Source organism: Gymnoscopelus microlampas (genome assembly GCF_963454915.1).
Source record: "Gymnoscopelus microlampas genome assembly, chromosome: 24".
Lineage (NCBI taxonomy): Eukaryota > Metazoa > Chordata > Actinopteri > Myctophiformes > Myctophidae > Gymnoscopelus > Gymnoscopelus microlampas.
Genome location: NC_139961.1, coordinates 30,657,797 through 30,685,220, shown reverse-complemented (window position 1 = coordinate 30,685,220; position 27,424 = coordinate 30,657,797). Strand labels below are relative to the sequence as shown.

The 27,424-nt window shown below is 41.8% G+C and overlaps 1 protein-coding gene across 4 annotated transcripts in view; it reads right to left on the bottom strand.

Annotated features, from left to right (window-relative positions):
• filip1l (filamin A interacting protein 1-like) overlaps nucleotides 1-27,049 on the bottom strand; it is an 88,568-nt gene extending 61,519 nt beyond the window's left edge. Inside the window, exons 1-2 of one of the 4 annotated variants that reach the window (XM_084050738.1) lie at nucleotides 26,704-27,049; nucleotides 17,158-17,276 (exon numbers count right to left, since the gene is read on the bottom strand). The gene's annotated coding sequence lies outside the window, so the exon portion shown is untranslated. The remainder of the gene's footprint in view (nucleotides 1-17,157; nucleotides 17,277-26,703) is intronic. The other 3 variants (XM_084050737.1, XM_084050736.1, XM_084050739.1) reach the window with 3 other exon arrangements.
• Nucleotides 27,050-27,424: the final 375 nt, after the last annotated feature.

Sequence of the window (27,424 nt, the reverse complement as noted above, 5' to 3'; positions counted from 1 at the left end):
GTGGTTTTTAAAGTGGTGCTGCCAGGGGGCCCTATTGGAAAGGAGAAGTCATAAAGAATATAGGCTATACACTTCACTTCATAAGATTATTGGGCCAGTTTTACCACTTTCAACCTAATGTCCATATTTTTGGCATGTCATTATTGTCAAAATGTTTTTTAAAAAATCTAAAATAGCTGAACTACAAGCTCACATTGCATTGCATTGAATCTATAAGCAAGTAACACGTCACGATGCAACAACCTTATTTAGGTTATCTTTTCTATTTTCTTTAGTCTTTCTTTTTTTCTTTTTCTTTATTAAGCCATTTCGCAATAGAGGTGGGGTCCATGGCGTATTTGGGGGTCCTTGGCGTGGAAAAGTTTGGGAATCCCTGCTATAGCTCACTTCACTTGCGCTCAATTAACACTTCTCCTTAATGTGTCATATTCTGGATGTAGCCATTGACTGTAATGAGCTGAGAAGCCTGTGAGAGTTTACTGGTGAAACAGCCCTTTGAGGATAGACTGTTTTCCTTTGCCAGTGGACTGTTTTACTTGGTCAAGGATAACCACTTTAGAACACCAGCAGTGCCATCTTTGAGCTCTGTGTTTGGCCTGAGTTTTCCGAAAGGAAAGATCTAGTGCTTGACGTAAATGTAGCTGTCTGCATGCTTCCAGGTACAGGGAATGTTATGAGAGGCTACATCTATTTTTAGTCAAACATGGTACAGTAACATTGCTTAAATCTTCCAATTACATTTCAATCCAAGAGGTTTAGTGGCATTATGTAACATGTTTACACGTGACATACCTAAAGTAGAAGTTCAAGTGTAACTAAACAAACACACCTGGGGCTGAAACCCTGTCTTGTTGCACATCTCTCCGTTATGATGTGAAAAAAAGAGTTGGTTGTTAGCCAGTTTTGACCTTTACCTCAGTTGTGACCTTGACCTCTGGCCTTCTACACCCAAAAGGCCTTTCTTGATAGGAACAGTAGACTGACAGGAAATGGGGAGAGAGATGGGGGGTGACACGCAGCAAAGGTCGTCGTGATCGGGAGTCGAACGTGCGACACACTGTCAGGCTGTCAGGATTACAGCCTAGGTGCCCAGACAGTTACGCCAACCATCCGGGCCAGAGAGCAAATTTTTTAAGGCCAGTTCACACCTACGCAACTCCTCGCAACAAAACCGTGAGACCGTTGCAGTGGTCTGGACTGACCAGTTGCAGACCGGTGCCATTTGGGGATAATGGTTGCAAGTAGTTGCAAGGCGTTGCAATGAGTTGCAGTTGCAAGGAGTTGCAAGGAGTTGAATTGGTGTTGATTGTTTCTAAAAAAAATAAATCTATATACCCTTTAAAATAACAGTACAATACAGGAAATATTATAGGATATTTTAAACTTTTGCATCTTCTCCGTATCATGGAGGGGTACTTTAAGTGGGCTGCAATTGGAGCGCATGTGGCAGTTCAGCGTGGGTGTATGAGAACACAATGGAGGCCATGTAAAGTGAGATCAGATGTCGCTCATTTTTCACACCGCAGCAAACATGAAGGGAGGGATGAATGTGAGCACGGACAGAAGAATGGTCACATGGTCGCTGTTGGACTGTGTAATAGAATAGGACTTCCTGTGCTGTAATTTATAAGGATTACACCCTGTAGCTTAGGGTTCTTTGATGAATTTCACTCAGGGGGGGCTGGGGGGGAGCTGCTCATAGAAAACAGGGATGTTCTAGGCTTTGTGCATTACTGTGTGTGTGTGTGTGTGTGTGTGTGTGTGTGTGTGTGTGTGTGTGTGTGTGTGTGTGTGTGTGTGTGTGTGTGTGTGTGTGTGTGTGTGTGTGTGTGTGTGTGTGTGTGTGTGTGTGTGTGTGTGTGTGTGTGTGTGTGTGTGTGTGTGTGCGTGCGCGCGCGCGTGTGTGCGTGTGTCTGAGAATATTACGCCATTCATTATACTTTTTAGCCATTTACTGCACATCAAACACATGAGTATAGACTTATCCTATGTGGGAAGGTGTGCAGTTATGCACACACGCATGCACGCACGCACGCACGCACGCACGCACGCACGCACGCACGCACGCACGCACGCACACACACACACACACTCTTTCACACAGGAAGCAAGAGAAACAGAAGAAAAGAGAGACATATCTATTGTCAGTATCATTCCAGACATATACAATATAAAGAATAGAAGAGAGATAGAGTGATCTAGTCGGTGTCATTGCAGACAGATACTATACAAATCACAACATACAAAAACACTCCCATACACACATATAGTATTTGCATACCAACTCAGTAGTTACTTCATTAACAGTACTTACATACAGTTGTGAAAATGTCTCACACCTTTTCACAAGAAGAATCAGAAGTAGGTTTATTTCGCATATTCTTTTGCATGTATTAGGGAAGAACTTGTCTTGGCTGTTAACACTTCAGACATACATACATACTCTAAACAAACAACAAAAAAACTAAATAACAAAGTTGACTCTTTACAGCTAAACAAACACACTAACTTACAGTATATCAATTTAGAAAAGTATTATACAAAATGTATGCGGAGTGCAATTTAAACTTCCTGGTCTGTTTGGAAAAAGAAAATATACTCCCACGGCAAATTCCCAAACGGGAATTCTAAACCACTTTTTGCATACTTTGTTAAGTGGCCATAAATGTGTGGCACACAGGGAACACGGAGTCGAAAATAGTTCCACTTATGGACAATTTCACTACAAAGTGTTGCGAGTGCCGGAGGGGATGCCGTTCTTTCCACTATAAATTCCCCAAATACCTATATAACATAGACAGTCGTACTTCGTCATGAACACTGTAGGAGTGAGCGGGTGTCACGCTTGTGAGCAGAGCCGCAGGGGTTTTATCCCCCCCCCATCCAAAAAAGAGTTAAATGTTTACAAACTGTGCTTCTGTTGTCATGGCAATGGGGGAGCCGTAACCACCACTCGCCCTGAGCATCGGACAAAAGGGCCATAAACTCTGGCCGAAGAGTTTCCTGCTACAGTATAGCTGCTATATTGTAGCTCCAGTTGAACTGTGATGCGAGGAGATTAGTCGTTTGCATTGGAGAAAGATCCACAACTGGCGGGCCATGGGCCGTAACTCCTCTTAAAAAGAGAACCTGGGTGGAATGCTCCAAACTGGGCCAGGTTGGAGGAAGCAGGGAGATGTTTCCTTACAGATGTGCTGCGGAGCATGCAGTTGTTAAAAGCTTTAAGATATGTGGTGATGACACGGCCGCCACAGGGCTCCTTCATGTAGCTGTTAAAATGTCTTGTCTCTCAAAGAGCATTTGTATATCAACACCTCCTTCCGCAGCTCTCCAAGACCACGCTATCCATGGGATTTTTAAAATATCCACAACTGTGCACTCAGCGAGTGTAAAAGAAGAAAGATGGATCGACGTGCACATTATTATGCCCGTGTTTATATGATCCGACAACATTGGTGTTAATTTAACACTTCTGATAACCGGTACTGCTGGAGGAATGTCCGTCTCGGAGCCAGATCAGCTCTTTGAGTCAACAAACAAGTCTAGAATCAACACTGGGCAACTCAACATACTGTAACGACACTGATAAATTAACATTTAATAATGCCGGAGAACCTTCGCTGCCAGAACTGCATTAGCGCCGGATTTACACACTGGCCACTGCTGGCGCCTCTTTGACAGTGGGGTCACATTGAATCACAGTGGCCTTTCCAAATCTAGCCATAGCCCTACAGAAACATGCTCTGCTCTCTATCCTTGGTCAATGACAGCTATGTTCAACCACTTAAGCCCTATATACTTCATCATACATTGAATAGACAAAATAGCTGTTCTAGAAGCTCAGGTCAATGCGTTGTGAGAGAAAATCTTTTTGACAAATTTGGATTTTTTTTGACTGTTTGACAATGCTGAAAATAGGGATACCATGTTGTACTGTAAGTGGAACGACTGGCACACAAAGAATGGCGGTAGTTATAAAAGAGCGGGGGGCAGGGGGGTGAATATACTTATATGTAGGAGCAGCTGCTTTATAATTTTACAGCAGATTACATGCAACGTGATTAACAACAACAGCTGTAGGAAGGAAGGGATAAATGCAAAAGAATAGAACAGTCTCCGTATTGGAAAACCATGAGTACACGGAAAACCTTTTTTTTTTTAAGAAAATATTAGTGTTTCGCAGATCATTTTAAATCGTACTTATATCCTTTTTAATATCACTTTATTGACATCTGTATCCAAAATGCACACAGATCCCAACACTAACCTTTACAGAGCAGAGAGAGAGAGAGAGAAAGAGAGATCAGTCCCTATTCACACAGAGCCAATAACTCACACAGGGGACAGTGAATTGAACAGCGAGAGAGACGGATATACATGCTGTCACGGACAGAGGCTGCAGTGAATGGGGAATAGATGGTTTCAGATGAACCCAAAGACCAAATGACCTTACATGAGAGAGAGAGGGGGGGGGGGAGGGGCAGAGCGAGTGAGAGACAGACAGACAGAGAATCCACAGGCCCAAGTTAGACATAAAGCCCCCCTTCCCTCACAGCCAAGACAAACTTTATGAATCTGTTTACAATCTCACAGCTCATTCAAGCAGTGGGACATGTAAGCTGTTGATTGGTTGGACAATGATGGGGGGGGGGGCTATCTGTCCCCCTCACACTGGTAGGGTACTGTCGGGAGGAAGACATGTACAGTATGGGGCACTCTGCCAGTTATACGTTTCAAGGAGGTTGCAGTGGGATGTGTGGGGTGGAGAAATCTGTCCTCGCACACGTACGATGCACTTCAACACTGACTCAGTTCACACACATGCATATGAGTGCATGACACACTCACTCATGCCCTGAGGTAGACACACACACACACACACACACACACACACACACACACACACACACACACACACACACACACACACACACACACACACACACACACACACACACACACACACACACACACAGTCACACACACACACACACACACACACACACACACACACACACACACACACACACACACACACACACACACACACACACACACACACACACACACACACACACACACACACACACACACACACACACACACACACACACACAATGTTGGGTTGTTTGTCAAGATCCCTGACCCTGTGTGCTTATGTTGTGAAGGACTGTTACCATGGAATCGTCTATCTCATGACCTCACTGCTGGCTCCAAATGCCGAAGCAGTTTTGTTCTGTGTGAGTGCGTTTGTGTCTGTGTGTGTTCGGTCTAATTGTTATAGTTCTCTTTTTCTTATGAGTATTTCTCATTTTCATTTGTATACAGTCTATCACAGTGTTTCTCAAAGTGTGGTCCAGGAACCCTCAGGGGTCCTTGAGGAGGTTCCAGGGGGTCCCCAGCAAATGAGTTAATATAGCATTAAAATCTGTTTAACCACTTTATATATATATCGGGAACAATAGCCGATCTACATGCTCACATAGCTTGTAAATCTGCTTTTTTCAAAACATCCTGAAAAAGTTTAAAAACATTTTTGATAACATTGGCATAAAATATTTTCTGATGGGTTCTGCGCCTCTGCGGACAAATACATTAATTTGGGGGTTCTTGAACTTGAAAAGGTTTTAGAACCAGTGGTCTATCATATCCATTGTTTATATCTAAAAGAGAAATGTGTTGACTGTAATAGCACAGACTGTGTGAGTGAGCTGTTTCTACTCTGTCTGAGGACATTCATATTGAATACTGTCATGTATGAATGACAAAACAATGACTGTTGCCATGACAACTTGGTGCAGGAGTTCATCGCTGAACCTTTTGCACAGTTCATTTTTAAATAGAAGCTGCCATGCGGTTTTGATTCAGCAGGACGGTAGCACTAACAAACATGAACTCTAGACCGCATGACACTGACATGTCACTTCCCCTTATTCTTACTGCAAAAAAACTATATTCATTTGCTTGTTGAAATACATTCAAAAAGGGCCAGAAAATATGTTTTTTCAACAGTTCTGTGAAAGGAAGAATCTGTACTTGAGTGACCACTGCCTTATATATATGTATAGCACACAACTGTGTATATATATATATATATATATATATATATATATATATATATATATATATATATATATACACACACACACACACACACACACACACACACACACACACACACACACACACACACACACACACACACACACACACACACAGTACCTGTACGGTATATAAAATATTTTGCAACCACTTGAACCCTAGCATCCCTATCATGGGGCTAACATACTGCAGAAATAGCCCTTGGGAATAGCCCTTTGGAATCTGGTCAGCGGTTTATATGGTTTAAGTGTTTTTTAGAATATAATATGAAACATATGTGAAACATATTTGTTGTATGGGCATCGGGGTATGCCACCAACCAAAGTTCTTTGCATTCACACATCCAGACCTTCTATCTTTAAACATGTCCTGTGCTCTCATGTCAGTCCGGACATGCCCAATATTATATTTAATACCAACTCTCCTCTTTCCTGCCTTGGCAGGTGCACTCCGCTCGATGTCATCAGCTTGTAACCTGGTCTCCCTCGCAGCAGGTGATTATGAGAGGAAGAAACCCTCGAGGCCTGCTGGGGGTTTGACTGTGCCAGGGCCTGGGGTGAGTTACTTCATATCTGTCATTTCTGAATTTCATACCGGACAAATATGACCTGGGGTCATGAAGTTCAATGGGGGGAGGGGGGGTGGCGGGGGGCGGCACTGTATTCCTGCAGATGCTGGAGGGTCTGATAAGTCCAATGCATGGACCACTGGTTCTCAAAATAGGGTCAGAGGTCCTTGAGGGGTTTAAGGGGGAGTCCCCAGCAACATTAGGAACAGTTACAGTTAAACTTACTTATTGTAAGCCCTATTTCAATTTCAGCCATTTTCAAAAACTCTTGACAAAATGTTGACAAATCCTCTGTTATGGGGGTCCCTGTAACAAAATCTAATACATATAAATGTGGGGGTCCTTGACATGAGAATAACTGATATTTCTCTGCCTTCTCTGGCCAGTTCACACTTGAAAAAGAGACTTCAGTCTCAATTGTGTTTTTTGCTGGTTAAAGGTTATAATAATTGCTGGCTGCTGGCACTGCACCAAAGCACCAAAAAGAGCAGCATTGTGGGTTCAAGTGTGTGCTAGAATTCCAGGAGTAAAGTGGAGTTCAAAAGGTGGACCGTCAACTCAAGTGAAAATACACACTTCCAGAGAATAAAATGTACACCTTCTATGCTCAAACACTTAGAATTGGACAACGTTTCACCCTAGTGGCTGGCTCTTCATCGGGTCAAACACATAAGTACAATGGCACACCTGATTCATATTATTTATCATATTCTGTATGTAGATAAGGTGTATGTAGATAGATATGTATGTGGATAAGGTGGTACACATCATTTGGAATTTAGTTAGTAATTATAGCATAGTAGCTGGAGTCCATCTTATTGGGGTACATCTTAATGCATAATACTCATTTGTATATTATACCAAAAAGTAGGGTTTGCATATGATAATTCAGAGACCATACTAGGAGTGCTTCAACTCAAAATACTTTGTATAAACATACAAAGAAATATAAATCAACATTTAGATATAATAGTCTACACATGGGAATATGGCCTTAAAGGGATAGTTCACCCTCAAAATGACTTTTTTTCTATCGATTAGTCAAATCTATCGGTTTGTGAACAATGCCTTTAATACATCTCTGAGCAAATAGAGTAGAAATAGAAATGTATCACCTTTGGAGACATTTCAAGTTTATATAAATACAATAAGATACAATATGACTGTCTTTGAATTCATCGTCTAGTGACATCATCAGTGTACGATATATTAAGGTCATATCTCCATGTGTAGACTATTCTGTCTAAATACTTGTATTTCTATTTCTATGTATGTTGGTATTTAATGTGAGATTGATTTTGAGATGTGTTTTGCCATACAATGTGACTGAATTGAATCACTGCAATCACAGAGCACAGATGCAACAGATACAGATAATCGACAACATTTGGACTAGTATTATTGCCAGGGATCTATACAACCCACGGTTCTGCCAAAGTTCATCATCCCTTTAACCCTGTGGAACAGATCATGACATACAGTATGTAGGTGTCACTGCTGTCTGATGCTGACGGTTTCCCTGTTTGGATATGCCACCGAAAAAGGTCAAATCTGTTTCACAACAAAAATGTGAAAACATGATCCATCTGTTCCTGTGTGAATAACCCAATTTGAGACCCCGAGCATGACCCATGCGACAGCTCCAGACAGATCAGATAAGTGGGAGGTGTGAATATTTGAACCGGGCTGTCACCACAAACGCCGTAAACAAATCAGTGCAACTCCAGCCCGACACGACACAATGTTCCCCCTCATCCCTCCGTCCGATCGGCTAAGTATGCGCGCATGCGCACAGCGTTCAGACTAGACACGAGTGTCTGCATTTTATCCGTCATGTTATCCGCTTTGCTCCATTCCTTGGACGCTTGCACAACTCCAGACATAAATCATTTGTTCTGGTGTTGTACATGTCACTTAAGACGGGCAGGCTGTGTGCCAAGGCATCCTGGCCGCTAGGTCATCTAGGCACAGCTCAGTTCAGATAGGCCTATCACAATTATTACATAATCGTCTAATCGCAATTATTTGTGATAATTATTTGCATAATCGTCATAATTGTTTCCATGTTGAAAACATTTCACATATTTTAAAATATTAAAAAGCAGAAATAGCAGATCTACAAGCTTACAACGCATCACTAAGTGATGCGTTGTAAGCTTGTAGATCAGCTATTTCTGCTATTTTTTACATGTAGGAAATTATTAAATATGTCAGTAATTTCTTTGTATATTTCAGTTATTTGTCATATCTGACCCATGTGCATTTTTTTATTACGAAGCCTAAAAGGCTTCATAATGTTCCAATGTTCAATGCCAAACACACAATTAAATCGTTAATCGCAATTATTTGAGTGACAATTAATCGTCAACTTAAATGCGTATTCAGACTTATGCCTGGGCCCAGACGTTAGAATGGCCTGGTCCGACACTGAGAGATTTGGTGGATTGATGCAGTGGTCTCTTCTCTCTCTGGGTTCTACCCATCAGCTTCTTAATGTTATAGAACCAGTAGAATAAACTGCAAGCTGACCATCCACCTGGGCTCCTACAATGTTTACGGCTTTACTGACTTTCTCAGCGTGGTTCAATCACGGCGGCCTTCTTATGATACTATAAAGAAAATGGGGGAAAAAGGCAAAAGTATCTGACTGAAAATGTATTTTGGACCCTGGAAATACATTCACACAAATGTATTTTACACACATTGTTGTGTGCAAAACGTATTTGCCTTTTTTTTTTCTCCTATTTTTTTACATTATTATTTTGAGACAGGATTATATTTTTTTGGTCTGTAACTGCTCCTACTGAGCCAGCAGATGGCAGCATTTACCTTTTAATGCTGAACATAATCTCCTAACCTAGCAGATAAAGCTCTTTTTAGCATTCTTAATGATCCAGTTGTAGTCAGTTCATTTTATCCAGGCCGATTCCAGGCCAGTTATCTCTGGCAAGATTGTCGCAAGAAAGCGACCGACATTAGACATGAAACTGCAGAGTTTTAATGCATAAGCTATACCTCAATGTCAGCGCACTGCGGAAACCTTGTTCCTCAAACAAAAATAGTCACAGGTTCACAAGAAGCAGGTCAGGTTTTGGGTTGATAGAATTGAGAAGGAGCTGAGCCTGGTGTAGATTTGGAGGAACGCACAGAGCAGGCACAAGCAGTAGTCTAGTGACTGAGAAGTGACAGGAGGGGATTAGAGGGTCGGAGGTCTGCTTGTCTTCAGTGTGTATCCATCCCTGACCAGTGGTGTAAAGTAACTAAGTACATTTACTCAAGTACTGTACTTAAGTACAATTTTGAGGTATTTTTTTTACTTTACTGGAGTATTTCCAATTGTCTGTGCTTTTACTTCTACTCTACTACCTTAAAGGCAAATATTGTTCTTTTACTCCACTACAATTATTTGAAAACTTTACGCACTAGTTACTTTGCAGATATAAATTATTACGTTATAAAACATACATTAACCACTTTAGCCTTATTTTATACCTAGGCTATTTGAAAATAGCCGATCTACAAGCTCACAACGCTTCGCATCGCGACGCGTTGTGAGCTTGTAGATCTGCTATTTTCAAACATTTTAGTACTTTTACTTTTGGTACTTTAAGTACATTTTTATGCCAATGCTTTTGTACTTTTAATCAAGTACATTTAGAATTCTGGACTTTCACTTGTAACAGAGTATTCTATATTGCAGTATTGATACTTTTACTTGGTCATATGGTCATGTCACCACTCACATGAACAACATTGTATTTCCTGGGTTGGATTATTATTATTTTTTACAAGCAAAAAAACCAAAACAAAACAAATAGATTATATTATAATAAATATTATAATATTTATAATAATTGCTGTTATGGCCCACGTGGCTGAGAGAGCCACTGCAAGCAAGCATTGCAGTGCACTTGCATGGTGTAACTATTGTAACTTGACAAATGTGACCTTATCAGCAGTAAACTGCAGGCAAATGAACCGCTTTCAAAAATAGTAAAAAAAAGAATTAAGTACAAAGTAGCCGATCTACAAGCTCAAAACGTGTTATGAGCTTGTAGATCAGCTATTTCGCTACCAAAAGTGGTTGCTTGTTTTCTTGCTAGGTTGGTGGGGACTGGGGAGGCACCCACAGGAGAAGTGTAGGGGTCAGCTTGACCTTGCAGCCAAACAAGGCCCGGTGTTTATAGCACTCTTAAGTTTATGAGCAGCGGGGTCACTCACTAACTACTCTAAGTAGCAGATTACGTGTAACAGAAAAATAAAGATAAAAACTAATGAGAGACGGAGGGCAAAAATAAACATATGCATGTAAAGAAACCAAAATGCCTCCAATGACTAGGTCAAGGGTGAGACGTTTGAACTATCTGTCCATCTGGACAGCGATAGAGGACACAGAGCCGTGGCTTACAGGGTCATGACGTCCGTCTGCTGTTGGTTTGTCCTCATTCTGGCCGCATAATGTCAATAGCCTATGTATATATATATCATAAACAGGAAAGGGAAAGTTTAGAGTTGTCATACACTATGCAATCAACTAGCCATATAGTCTTGGCTAAATAATATATATTTAATATTATATTATATTTAATAATTTTAATTAATTATAATAATAATATCATTCATATCTATAACAATATATACCATGATAATATATTATAATTTAGTATGGTATGATACTGCATATCTCCTGAATTATTTTCAATCACACATATTGCGTGCCTAATGGGCGAGAATACTGACGCATCAATGGCAGATGGACCATTAGTGATAATGTCATTATACTAGTCCCTACTGTGGGTTAGTGGTGGCTAACTAGGTTACTTTCAAAGTGCAATCTGTTACAGATGACTGATTATCCCATCCTCCTTAAACTGTGTGATCAGTGGTTTAATCTGCTGGGTTGCTTCAAGTCACTGAGGTAATCTGATTGCTGTCAGTGACTTTTATGGAATACAAATCTATGAATGTGAATGTGAATATTGTCTGAATTCAGTGATTATCATGCTGTTTGATCATTATCAATCGTGATTTCACAGTGTGCGACACTTGTGATCTTATTCTCAAAAAGTATTCACTGTGTGTTTGTTTTCTCAGTTTCTTGTTTTCTGTAATCAGATTACTTTAATCCCATTCCATGTAATCTGTTACTGCACAGAATTGAGGAGGACCTCACGACCCTAAATAGTATAGGCTAATAAAGACAGCACTCCTCTTTTACATCAACATTAGGGTAAGTTGCTCTTGCTACGCACTCTCTTATACCCTCTGCGTGACCTTATGATTCCAAAGCCAGTTGTTTTAGGGAGCACTTGTTTTGGTTCATTCCAGGCGAGCGAGTGCACGCTCCGAGCAGCCAATGACTTTGTGCGTCGATGAGCGCAGTGTCCGAGTAGGTTATCATCAGTGGTGTAAAGTAACTAAGTATATTTACTCAAGTTCTGTACTTAAAGGAATAGTTCACCCCCAAAATGACTTTTTTCTATCTATTACACACCTCATGGAGACTTGAATTCATGATTCAATATTTTTTCGTTTTTGTCGCATTCCTGAGCCAATAATTTGATGACCGGCGGCGGCTCAGGTAGGAGAATCAAAGTGTCAACTTTGAGTCTCCTACCAGAGATATTAGCATCTTTCCACCGGTCATCAAATTATTGGCTTAGGAATGCGACAAAAACTAAAACATCTCCATGAATTCAAGGCTTCATGGGTTGCGTGATTGATAGAAAAAAAGTGATTTTGGGGGTGAACTATCCCTTCAAGTACAATTTTGAGGTATTTGTACTTTACTTGGCTATTTCCAATTTCCAATGCTTTTAATTCTACTCCACTACATCTCAGAGGCAAATATTGTACTTTTACTCCACTACAATTTTTTGAAAACTTTAGTTACAGTACTAGTTACTTTGTAGATTTTGATTTATTATTATAAAACATACATTAACCACTTCAGGCCTATATACATTTCGGCCATTTGAAAACAGACGATTTACAAGCTCACAATGCGTCGCATCGCAACGCATTGTTGGCTGGTTGGCTTGAGCTGGTAGATCTGCTATTTTCAAGATTTTTATGTTTGAAAACTGGGTAATGGGACATTCTGCATAATGAGTCATTTAACTTTTGGTAATTTGTTTTTTTGGTACATTTTGATGCCAATACTTTTGTACTTTTACTCAAGTACATTTTGAATTCTGGACTTTTACTTGTAACAGCATATTTCTATATTGCAGTATTGATACTTTCACTTACACTAAGTATTTTTTTTTTTACTTTTTCCACCGGTTAGCATGTGAACCAAAATGAGCTCTCCCTCTCCCTCTGCGCGCCACGAGTTCTCCCTCCACATAGCTCAGCCAATCACATTGATGATGAGGCAGGTCCACTGACAGAGATGGCACTGAGGCTTGCGACGTGCGCCCGAGCGAGAGCCCAACAGTACATTCCACTGTTCCTTCTCTCTGTCTCTCTATGTCTAGCTATCTCTTCCACGTGTTGGACAGTCCCAAGTCTGAGATCTGAGTGTTAAATTAACAACACTGAAGAGTGTAGAACATGAGAGGGAATGTGTAAATAACATCCATAAAAAAAAGTCACAAATTGTGTTTTTTTTTTTTACACATATCTGATTGAATACTCAATATTGAATTAATCACAGTCTATACAAATATATAATACATATAATTTGTGTTCCTGAAAGTACAAAAAAAGTAGATTTACATCATAGAAAAATGGATCCAGAATATGAACGGATGCCGATCAGTATGTTATGAAATGGCCTACTTTAACAGCCAGACTTAATTACAGTCATCACGATGCAGTTCCTAATTAGCATCATGAGAGTACATTACAAGTGGAGAGAAAGTGACTGCCATTCATATAAAATATCACAGAAAATAGACGTGCCTTCTTTGACAGAGGCTGTGTGTGTGTGTGTGTGTGTGTGTGTGTGTGTGTGTGTGTGTGTGTGTGTGTGTGCGTGTGCGTGTGCGTGTGTGTGCGTGCGTGCGTGCGTTTGTGTGTGTGTGTGTGTGTGTGTGTGTGTGTGTGTGTGTGTGTGTGTGTGTGTGTGTTTTTGCAGCGAGGGTTGTGGTCTTGTGTTTGCTCTCCACGGAGTTGCCCTTATTAAGTGTCAGCATGCTTACCAACCCCACCCACCCAACCACTCTCTCTCTTTCTAATTCTCTCTCTCTCTCTCTCTCCCTGGATTCCAATGCTGTGTTTATGTGCCTGGGCTTGGGTTCGGATGATCACCCTGTAATCCACGCCACCCAGCGGCCGTCGGCCCTCAGGCTAAAATTAGGGGAGGTCATTCAATCCCCCCTCCCTGGAGAGGAGGGGAGAAGGCGAGAGCTAACAGATAGCCCACCGCACTTGGGCTCATGCCAGGCCAGCGGTCTTGTAGTGTACTGTACTCTGCTGTTTTCCCCAAGAGGAAAAGCAGATGAGTTTCATTTATCAGTGAAGAAATGCTGACATGAGGGGCGATTTTGACTTTTACATACTCAAAAAGCATTTAAAAAACAAAGTTATTGAAAATGTTTCATCCTTTTGTTACAAACGATAAATTAGATGGTTGAAGTGATCAGCATGTCTGGATCAGTAGTATGCTGTATTAATGTTCAAGATGTCTTTCCCCACTAGAAGGGTTACAGCCTCCATGCACACAGGGAGTGGCTCTCTTCACTGTCAATCCCATTTATCCAGTACTTTACAAACAGCTGCACTATATTTTAAACCTATTCAGTAGTGTTAGAGTGTGTGTGTGTGTGTGTGTGTGTGTGTGTGTGTGTGTGTGTGTGTGTGTGTGTGTGTGTGTGTGTGTGTGTGTGCGTGTGCGTGCGTGCGTGCGTGCGTGCGTGCGTGTGTGCGTGCGTGCGTGTGCCTTTCTGTGTGTGTGTGTGTGTGCGTGCGTGCACGTGTCTATGTATTCATCTAAAATGTTAAGAGGCAGCTTAGGAAAGGCAACATTTTGCATATTAATGTTGCAACAGCTAGTTATGTAATATCTTCTGTTTGTGTTTATATTTGCTCTGCGGTGTAAAAAAGAAAGAAAGCAAAGGTCAAAACGTCGGTGAGGAGGTTTCTCAAAACATTGTGACCCAGGCCACAGTTGAGTTGCCAAACCGACATTTACGTGATGGCTGGGAATACCACAGTACTTCGTATTTAACCTTTTTAAACCAGAGCTAAACTACAAGACGGTCTATTGTCTTCCACTTCAGAGACAGCAGCACCCTGTAAATGTCAGGTAGAAAAGTGTAAGTCTGTTTCAAAGCTAACTTCCATAGTGGAAAAGGAATAATCAAATAGATCTTTTTTTCTCTGCACATGTCTTATTGTCTTTCCATTTCAGTTTTATGCTTAATTTAATCTCTGGCATTTGACCGAACATAGATCTACATGGTCGCAGATTGTAAATCGGCAAAGTATATAAAGCGGGGTTGACTCTCCCTGGGGCTGAAAGCTCTCATCAGTTACAGAGGAAACCTTTTTCAACACGCTGACTGATGAATTAGGCGCGAGGTAGTTTACAAGAAAAATGCACTGCAGCCCGGCATAATCGAATGATTAGAACATTGATTTGTTGTGTCGACGTGTTAATGAATGTCAGTGTCAGGGAATCAATCAACATGTTTGATTTACACTCTACAAATTGATCCACTCTTCAGAAAATGCACTTTGTCTACCGACAAATTACACAGACTATTTAGTCCTGAGTAGCTACAGTATGAAAGTCATCTTAACGTTCATACTCTGTTTTGGAGTTCATGGACATATATATTCATGGTGGTATATTTTACATGAAAATGAGTGCAAATGCTTACAGGAGAGAGTCACTAACTATAATGTGAAGATACAAGTTTCCGATTTTGAGCAATTCTCAGCTCGGCATGCGTACAGTACATTTGTGTTTTGAAATTATTTATTTTGGTTGCAGACTAACACATGCCAACTTTAATTCAAGCGTGCAGTGTGAAAAAACTGTGTATAGGCTACTGCACACAACTCCGGTACTGAGGCTGATGGGGGCCTTTCCGCACTGCACTGCAAAATCCTGGGTGTTGATTGAACTCTGAGAGTGTTTTGCAGTGTGCATATGAGTCATCTTGGCAGATGGGGTGTAATGTACCCTCCTCTAACTTAATGCTGAGTGAAGTCGGGCTTAGCTGGGCCCGATTCCACTGACACTGGACCACTCCTCCCCAACACGCTGTGAGCTGCCAAAGGCCACAGTCTGTCACTGTACCAAGGAACAGAACAAAAGGATGGGGCCATGATGTCATGCACAGTGCGCATAGTTGCATGGAGTGCCTGTTTGCTCAGCCAGTTAGTGCAGACTATTATGGTCACCGCGGGTGGAAACCTTGCATTTCCAATACCATTACTTTGAAGGAAATTGAAATAAAGGACTTGAGTTCCAATGTATCCAATAGTAATTTTTCAGTCACAAGCTCTTGTTAATACTATTCATTGATTAAATATTTACAAAACCCACTCCCTCATTTAAACAACAACAACAACAAAATGAAATATGGAGATACAAGGTTTCTGCCTGACAGCAATGATACTGTATGCCCCTTGTGAGTGCAGACGAGACCAGAGTTTGAATCCGACCCCATCTTGTATCAAATGTCTCTACTGTCTCTACCGATCAGAAATAATAAAAATGCTGAGAAACAAAACAAAACAAAAACACGGCCCTGACAACCTTGCCCAAATGTGACCAGTGCCTTTTCATTCCATCAATGGTAATATACCTTGATTACAGCCAGCTCACACCACCAAAATAAAGTATGAGCACTACATGTTTTTGATACTTTACTGTAGTATTGGCAGAGGCTCTGTTGTTTACGTTAATTGATTTGCTGTAAGGGGGATCTGACAACCTGTTTCATCGTATGAGGGTGAATGAAATCCTTACTTTAGGATTCTCTGTTACACAGCGCAGAAGCAACAGATAAAGATGATCGACAATATTTGCACTTAAAGGACAACTTTGTTTTTTTACAACCAAGGTTTATATTTTAGCTTGTAATTAAAGTAAATAAATGATGAGTGTAATTTTTTTTTCATTTACTGCTTTCTATAGTTTTAGCATTTTTTGCGATATTTTTTACAGTGGGCGGGGGCATTCTGTCCGGTGGCTAAATATGTCTTTTTTACACAATAAAAAAGGTCCGGCTGTCTGAGATGGCCAGATGTGAGTTATTGGGGGCTAGAAGAGCTACTGTAAATAATAATAAAGAAAACACCGGGTTAATGTGTTAAAAAAATACATATTTAGCCACCGGACAGAATGCCCCCGCCCACTGTGAAAACACTGTAAAAAAGATTGTGAAAATTGCTAAAACTATAGAAAGCAGTAAATGTAAAATTTTTAACACTCATCTTTTATTTACTTTAATTACAATCTAAAACATAAACATTGGTTGTAAAAAAACAAAGTTGTCCTTTAAATCATGCGTGGTTACTAGCTACTGTACCGAAGCTTTAAAGTGAGTGAAGAAATGCCACACTGTTTGTCACACCAGCCATCATGCTTCGCCGCATTCACCTCAGTGGCCTTCTCTGCTCTCTTGTGCTGTGGACATGCTGTACATGCCTTAAGTAAGAGAGAGAAGGGGACATGTTAATGGGTCAGCAGAAAATAGCCTCATAATTGTCCCTGTGATTTGATGAATGCCAGAGCCATGTGTGCATAGTCCCAAAGCCATGCTAAGCCCCTGTCCTCTTGGTTGTAGGGCCCATCGCTATAGCAACGGCGGAGCACAGAGAGAGGTAACAACTAGAAAAAGTGTTCCCCGAGCACAGGTCTCTGCCAGGTCAGCAGGCCACGATTTGTGGCCTCCTGGTGGCGCTATAATAGGGTGGCATTTGTTGCTCAACGTAGTGCGAATGTGTGGCAAAGTTTCACCGCAATCGGATGCTGCGTTCATGATTTGCGGCATCTTGTTCAAAACGGGCCACTCCTGAAAACTTTTGATGTCGGTCTTAGCCAATCAGGATGGAATATGAAAGATCAAACAGATCCGTCACGATCACATGACTATAGAAATCATGTGTACCGATTTGCATGAAATTTGAAAAAAAGTTATATAAAAAAACTGAAGTTGGCCTCCTGGTGGCGCTATAAAAGGCAGCTGTGAAAAATGCAGGGCAAAGGTTTTTCCTTGGTGTCTAGGGAGTGCGCGTACAAAGTTTTACACAGATCGATGCAGTTATAGGTAAAAACATAAATCGGCCTGTTATAGCGCCACCATGAGGCTGATTTAAAACATTTCAAGAGTGGCATTTCTTCCTCGGCCTAGTGGGAATGTGCGTGCAAAAAGTCACAGAAATTGCACACTGTTCATGATTTTGTTTTAAACGGAGCACTCCTGCAAACTTTGGAAGCCAGTACTGTCAAAAAATTTGTTTTGCAAAAATTGGCCTCCTGGTGGCGCTATAACATTTGGGCAGAGGTTCTGCTCTGGCATCCAGGGAGTGTGTGTGCACTGTTTTGCTGTGATCAAGTCAACGGTGCCGGAGATTAGCTGTACACAGACGGACACGGACGGACGGATGGACGGACGGACAGGCGGACAGACGGACGGACAGGGTGCAAAACATAGTCTCGGCCATGCCTTTCGGCCTGGCGGAGACAATGAATGTTTGAGCTCAAGGCGACAGCGAGAATCTGGAACATTGTTTCCCGGGGCCGCGATGCCCTCTTTCTATGGAGCATATTTAGCATCAAGCAACCACCTGTGTAGCCTCGTCCAATTGTGTTGCATAATGCTGCAGATTTTGCAAGCAAACCAGCTCCCCTGCTGAGAATACAGCAGGGAGCTGTGTAGCTGTAAGCCGTGCTTAGGTCACAGAGGATGGCAACTCAAAACCTGTAAAGGTTTCATTTACATAACACACAAGTACAATGTAAGCTAATGATGACCTCGAAAACTGCTGTGGTTGCCTGCAGTGCGGAATGTTCTGCACTCATGCAGCATTTGATCAGCAAAAGCTGACATGTTTGTAGTGCTATATGAAGGGTACAGTAGTATGCTCTATGTTGTAATATGAACTTAACCACTATAACAACTGCAGGTGAAAATGTTACATTTTCAATAATAGTGAAAATAACAGATCTACAAGCTTTTAATGCATAGATTTACTTTTTGGGGGGGCAAATGTTTTTTTTCTTTTTCTTGAATTTTACTACGTTTTTACTTGTTTTTTACTTACGCTTAAGTGGTTTTGTATCATTCTTCCCTACTGTAGGAATCCTGTTCTTCAAATCAGTTTCACCTGAGGTCAGACTAGCTAATGAATGTGGCTGCAGATTCCTTAGCACACCAGTGTTACTGACTATAACTGACTCATGACAAATTGTCTCATGTGTCCATAGTCATTATGTCACAGGCCAGCCGTGCAAGCTCCCATTTTGATTGACTTTGACTTTCAATCGTGCTTCACAGACAGTCGGAATTGGCAACGCTCCCACCTTTGTGCTCTGCAGCGACGTACATTAATTGTACCCTCCCTCCCGTTGATTTACAGTGCAGAATGGTGACGGGCAGCACTCCAAACAACGTTTAGTGTTTTACATAGGCAGGTCATTAACATTGATGGAGTTCCAGACAGGAGGCTCACATTTCACACCAGCAATCATTTTATGTCATATTTTCAAATGGAGGTTATGTTATTTTTCCTTTTTTAAGAAAAGTAAAAAAAGAGAACCCTTTAAAAGAGACCGAAAAGTAATATGGCTGGCACAAGCCTGTCAACTATGCCATATTGTAGCTGAGATGGAATTCACCATGCTCTATTCCATGCAGACAGACCTGCTAGTGCTACATCATAGAACGTACGGTACTGTGCGTAGAGTGGCCGCCTGGGAATCTGAAGGTTCCTAGTTCGATCCCCGGCTCCTGTCATCGTGTCAAAGTGTCCTTGACACTGAGCCCCAAACTGCTCCATGGGTGCTGTTCAATAGCTACCCACTGGGCATGATGGATTAAATGCAGAGGACATATTCCAGGTATGAGACTTTCCCTTTTCCATTTAGATAGAGCAACGTCCACAGAAGAAACATAAGAATAAAGTATGGACGGTCATAACTACTTGTTAGGCCATTTCATCACTCTTTCTTCTACAGTAATTGGAGCTGCAAAAGGCATATACAAGTGTTCTATATTAATTTGATATTTGAAAAAACAGAACTCATTTATGATAGATCCAAATGGTTCAATGGACCTTCTTCTGATGGACCATATAGATTAGAATATACATTACATATACTGTACTGTATACTGTTTTTGATAAAATGCAGTGTAGCTGTGTCAGCTCGTGTCATTGCTCATCCGTTGAAAGTTGAAAATCATCATAAAAATATATTTGGATATATAGTTGGATCAATGCCTTGCAACTTGACACCATCTTCATAAATGAGCTGGAAACATTTACTCATTAGCTTTGAGTAGGGACTCTTTTATTGATTACTAATCTGCTCATTAACTTTTATTGCCTGCTCTTACACTTGATACTTTGATGGATGCTCCGTTCTGACCATAGAGTTTTATGTTTATTGATAGATAATTTGAAATGAATTGCATTACCAGAAAGTGTCAGCTATTATTTATAAAAGGTGCGCATTGTAACATGTGGCACTTAAATTACTTTTAGTATGAAGTCGTGGGACTTTAGCCTTTATGAAAATCATTTATATGCTCAATTCAAGAAAAAAAGAACAAAAAATACCCCATAAAACTGTCTTCATGAGATTCTCCTGAGTCAGCAGCAGCTCTGCTCCAGGGTTTCTAAACTGCTTACTCACAGCCTACCGTCTATAGGACATAGCTTCTCTTCTAGATTCCAGTGGGACAAAACTTTCAGAAATAAAACTGAGCCATCATCCACCGCTGAGTGTTTATAATGCAGTGCAGACGGCCATCCATCACTGACGGACCGTGGTGCATCACTGCAGCGCAGCTGCAGACCCATTACTCACTTTTACACTTCCAGGGGAGATGAGCAAGGGACTACAGTATGTGTGCACAGTCACATTTTGTGCTGCAACAGCCAGAGCCGATGCAGCTACAGCACCCAGGCTTGAAAACATTTATGCAAACTGTTCACGTGCCAGGGGGAACACGACTTTGTGTACCTTTAGCTACCAGGGGACGGGACTTGTCTCTCGATGAATGGAAGTACAGTAGTGTCAGCATTACGCACGCAGGCAGGCACGCAGGCACACACACACACACACACACACACACACACACACACACACACACACACACACACACACACACACACACACACACACACAGTGAAATGTGTGCTTCAGCATGGCACAAAAAAAGAAAAACGTAGACGATCATCTATCTATGTACTGCTGGTTTCTAGAGAACGGCTTCCTCCACAATGACTTCATCCTAATATGGAACCCGTCGTCGCTATAGCCACTTGTTCCAAAGCTTTCATACGTGGCTTTCCTCGCTTTACAGGGGGACAGGGTTCTGCGAAGGAAGGCACCTTGCAACCGACCTTTGGTTGTATGCCACGCTATACAAATAGATTTGACGTGACTTGACTTGGCAGCAGGACCGGCAGAGAGAGAGAGAGAGAGAGAGAGAGAGAGAGAGAGAGAGAGAGAGAGAGAGAGAGAGAGAGAGAGAGAGAGAGAGAGAGAGAGAGAGAGAGAGAGAGAGAGAGAGAGAGAGAGAGAGAGAGAGAGAGAGAGAGAGAGAGAGAGAGAGAGAGAGAGAGAGAGAGAGAGAGAGAGAGAGAGAGCGAGCGTGTGCAAGCGACAGTGGACAACATTAGCATTTCTCTCTTGATATATATAGTGCTCTTTTCCCAGAGCTCTTGCTGGTTGGCATTCTATGAGGGAAACAGGATCCCTGCAACTAAAAGTGAGCCCACTTCGTTGCTTTGAGAGAGGGGAACGCCCTGTGGTTCTCCGTCCATTCTCCATACCTACTGTACACTGTTACTGAGAACACCACAGTGCTGGAGGATGAGTTGTCTGCTATTGCATCAACTGCCACGGGTCTTCAGCCAATAGAATTCCAGGACATTTCTTCTATGCATTGCCTTGGATAATGCACAGTACAATCCTCTGTGTTCATGACAGTGTAAACAGTATTCCAAATGGACCCATGGGGGCCCAAATAGGGGCAAAAATATAGTATCTGAGATTCGAAATTGTCAAAATAAATGAACTAAACCAAAGTAAACAGAGCTACGTTAATCCTGGAAAGTAGTGAAAACACGATCTTCAATTTCCACCCAGCGAACCCACCTCTCATGCAAAACATACAGAGAGATTCCGTAACATAATTCAAAATTCAAATGATGCAGCAGTGGTTTGTGATTCAGCTGAAACATGAAACATTTCTTGGAGAAAACATTTCTTGGAGAATGCGGAGTCTCTTTAACAATAGGGTTTTTGTCCTCACAGAAGTCAAGTTCAGGCACAGATTATACACATGTACACTTGAGCCCAACATAATGTTTATGACAGTTTCGAAGCATTAACCACTGCACTCGCCCACTTTGTTCAAACTATACCTCAACTTGTCTCCAGAATATGGCCTCAACAACTCTGCTCTGTGGATGCCCGGCAAATGCCTTGGGCCTACATAGGACTCTTACAGATCTATTTTTACACTGTCAGAGTTAAATTAACACTCAGAATTTTACTGTGTAGAGCTTTATAGCAGGCCACGCATACTGATCTGAAGTAGAAGTGATAAAATGGGCTTCACTCACAGCTTCACGTCATGTTGCGATTCTATCCGTTTTTATCTGTGGTGCATGTCAGGGCTGCCATTGCAAATTCCTTGTACCCCATTGCGATGTGTCGACAGGAATTTAATGGTGCTTTTCCACTGCATAGAACCAACTAGACTCAACTAGCTTTGTTTTCCACTGCAGAAAGGACCCCGGCAATGTAAAAAGGAGAGTGATAAACAATGCTACATTTATCGTGTATAGCTCAACAAACACATTTTAGCCAAGAAATAGGAGTTGACTGGGGTCCCCCAGGGCTCTGTACTTGGTCCACTCTTTTCCCCCCTCTACATCAAATCTCTTTGCTGAAAATAGCAGATCTAAAAGCTCTACAAGATCTTTACGCTCACAAGGCATCGAAATATGAACCGTTGAGGACTTGTTGTGACCTTGTGAGCTTGTAGATCTGCTATTTTCACTGTTTCTTCTTCCCCAGAATAGCGGACGCTTTCATGTGGTTAAAGTTTGTTAACAATTGTTAGGAGCTTCCATGCAATAGTCTATAGGGGCGTCTGTCCTGACACAACAACACTAGTGATGACCTTCTCTGACCAAGTCTGTAGTGTTTACACGTTACACACTACCTTTTGGTATTGCCTCAGCTCACTTGGAACACTGATGGAGGTGACACCAGAAAAAGAACCAGGTACTTTAGTAAAGTTGAGTCCAGTTGAGTCGATTGGAATGTTTCATGTTATGGAAGGAACTGGGTTACCCTTCATAGAACATGTCAGTCACCCTGGAAGAGGCAAGAATGTGCACATACTATACTGTATGGTGCGGTAGAAATGACAAACATCAAGTCATCATCTAAGCACACTATTATGGGCTGAGAAAGGGGAAATGATCTAAGGGCACAAGAAAATGATGCGTGTATAATTGTATTTGATGGCTGTTGTAGGTCTATTTTGGCTGGGGAAACCAATCAACAAGCTGTTGATGTTGAGGTGAGCTTATGAATGTGACCTTACTTCTCCTGTGCGGTCATCAGGAGGACATGATAACCGGTGATGTTGTATGCACATAAATCATACATAGCTTGTTAGAGACCAAATGCATTTGGCTGGGTTATACTGGTACCTAAGGTACCTGTGGTCTGAATGAATACAATGTAGCCTGTTGCTCTGTGTAGATTCACATGAATCTGCATGGAAGTCTTAATACCATGTGTATAGATACATTCTCAATAGTCACACTCAATTAAAGTATAAACTTTTTAACCTTTCCTAACCTATTGCACAGTACATATTTATCCATATTTCCACTGTGTAGCTGGCTCTAACTGTACATATATCAGCCTCACCTCATATCAACACGTGTGTTTGTTTGTTTGTTTGTTTGTTTATGTATATATATATATATATATATATATATATATATATATACACACACACACACACACACATACAGTCTTTTAATTTATTATTGTCACTTATTGTTATCTTACTTATACCTGTATTATATCTCTATTTGTCATGTGTTTCATGACGGTGCTGCTACAGCAAGACACCTGAATTTCCCCACGGACCCACGGTATCAATAAAGTTCTGTCTGTCTATCTAACACACATACACACACACACACACACACACACACACACACACACACACACACACACACACACACACACACACACACACACACACACACACACACACACACACACACACACACACACACACACACACACACACGCGCGCGCGCGCGCACACCCACGTGCCATAACCATGCCATCTGTCCTGTCTAGCCAACCAGCCTTGGCCTAAGGCAGATTATTGCACCAGAAGATTACTAGTCCACCAGACCAGCCATGAGTCAGTCTCTTTCATGCATGTTGTCCTTGTCATGTTGGGACCAAGTGGAAGCAGGCCAGTCTGTCTTATAGCCAGGTAGTTAAAGAAACAAACGTCTTTGTATTTGTGGTGCAATACACATGTATTTGAGGGGAAGTTGGCCGTTTGCCACAGGCTGCGTCTGAATGTGCTCTGATTTTCAAACATCCTAAACTCCTGCAGTTGAAAAATAAACTCTCTCTCTCTCTCTCTCTCTCTCTCTCTCTCTCTCTCTCTCTCTCTCTCTCTCTCTCTCTCTGTCTGTCTGTCTCAATTGAATTCATTTCATTTACAGTCAAAAATGTGTCCCTCTCAGTTCATTTCATGGGGCTTTACTGGCAAAACATGGGAAAATGTTTCTTTCTGTCCCTGTCTTCCTCCTCTTCACATGATGTTTCCAGACTGAAATGTGGATGAAGGCCCAGTAACCTGACCTCCCCCTTTCCCTATTTCGTCCACACCCGGCCTCCTCTCTCCAGTCCTCAGTGCTGTGAGGGTTTCTGATGGCCGCGCTGCCCTTTGGAAATACCCTGGCTGACAGCAGTACAGTCCTGTCACGGAACGCCCCCATGTCCACACAAGAGGGTATCGCTCTCCAGAATAACGGATGAATTACTGCCCGTGGCTTTGATGTGGAGGGAAAATGGTCTGCGGGGCGCATTGGCCACCGCCGGGACAATATCGGGTTATGCCCCCGTCAGCGAATTCAATTGAATGCTGTGGCTGGTTTTAATTTTGGTTGCCACAGCGTGCAGTACAGTGGCTCTGCAGGAGCTGGTGGCTGTTATGTTACCAACGATTAGGACCTCAAATTCTCTTGCATCTACTAAATAAATGCATGATCTTTTTCTAGATGGGTCTATATCTATACTATAGAACCATACAGATACAATACTATGCATGCATAAGTATACTTTTACAAAACAAATGCATTGGGGTGTTATACCTGAAGATGCAAGCAAAAGATTAAGTTAAATTAAATCGAATCAAATGAAATCAGATTAAATTGAGATTAGCAGATATCTCGTGTGTCCCTGCATTTAGTTTAAAACCCAGGTGCAGTGCTGCCACAAAGCCTAGACTGACTCCTAGGGGTGTGCCGATATATCGTCCCGCGATATATCGCGATACGTTTTCGCGACGATATGTATCGTTTTGGGGGAAAAAAATATCGTTTTGAAAATTTTTTTTTTTTTTTTTTATTTTTTTATTTTTTTACACCAATCAAAATAACCAGGCATGCAAACAGCCCCGAGGTGAAAAGGGTGACAACATGTTGTTTTTTTTCGGGTCAGGTGTCACACTATTGCCCTATTTGGATTCAAAACGGCTGAAAAGCTACAAGTTTGCATGTCTGAATAATGCAAAAACAGAATTATTTGTTTGCATTTCCTTTTTTTCTCCCCCATTTATTTTCATAATAAAAAAAGTGCGTATCGTATCGTATCGAAATCGTATCGAAGTTGTGAGCCAAATATCGTATCGTATCGTTTCGTGAAATTAGTGTATCGGCACACCCCTACTGACTCCTATTCACTGGGCTGCAGAGTTCAATCTCACACGTGTCCATCCCCCTGCACTTTAAGTGATTATCGTTTACTATTGCCTACAATGGGCCTTGTGTCTCAACCAATCCAGCATCATGAAGAAAATCAACAATAGATGTTTTTGACAAGTTGCAGGATTTCTAAAACCTGAATTGTGCCTTGTTTTCTCTAAATACCTACAATTATGCGACAGCGTATCAATCCATGTACTGTAGCAGTACACTACGGTACGCTATGGACAGTATGCTACACCCTGAGCACAGTGTGCCTTCTCTTTCAACCAATTTATGTATTGCACACCAAACAGAATCAAACAGTGATCAGTGACAGTTATCTGTCCATTTATACACCCGCAAATACTGTATTACCCTCTATCACTGGCGTTGAACACACACACACACACACACACACACACACACACACACACACACACACACACACACACACACACACACACACACACACACACACACACACACACACACACACACACACACACACACACACACACACACACACACAGGCATTGCAAAGCATTGCATGCGCCACAGCATTTGAGCTCCAAAATAAATTATGTGTAACATTGGTAGTTTGGTCACAGCATGAATGCAGACAAGCTGTATCTACAATTCTACATACATACAGTATACATACATACATACATACATACATACATACATACATACATACATACATACATACATACATACATACATACATACATACATACAGTACATACATACATACATACCATACATGTATGTATGCATGCATGCATGCGTGCATGCATACATGCATGTATACATACATACATACATAGTACATATACATAATTACATACATACATAGACATATAACTGAGAGGCTAGGGTCTCACCTCTCACAGCTCAAAGCCGCTTCCTCTCCTGAGCTGCTGCTGTTGCCTGCCTCTGCAATGCCACTGACAAAAACAGACGTTATCCTGAACCAGTGAATCCACCGTCTCCCCTCGTCTTCTCTGCCTTCTCTCTTCCTCTTCCCTCCTGCCTCCGGCAAGAGTCCCCCTCCCTTCTTTATGTTTTCCTCTCTCAATCTCTCTCTCTCCCTCTCTATCTACTGTATCTCTCTCTCTCTCTCTCTCTCTCTCTCTGTGTCGTGCGTCCTCAGCTGACCTCTGCTTAAAATCCAGGTGGACCGGTAGAACAGAGGGGAGAGAAATGAAGTGAAGTGTAAGGCCGTCTCCTGGCCGGTGAGACAGACAGACAGAAGGAGTGTGTGTGGGTGTGTGTGTGTGCGTGTGTGTGTGAGAGAGAGAGAGGGAGGGGGGGTTGGAGAGGGGAGGAGGGGGAGGGAGACAGGACCTGCCATGCAGATATCACTCGTGTCGCCGCTAAATTTAAACCAGCCTCCCTCTGACACCTTTAGCCATAGCTCCCTCCCTCCCTCTCTCTGTCCCTCTCTCTCTCTCTCTCACACACACACACACACACACACACACACACACACACACACACACACACACACACACACACACACACACACACACACACACACACACACACACACACACACACATATGCTGTGACTGTGCCATATGGCACTTATCAGGGGACTGAGCC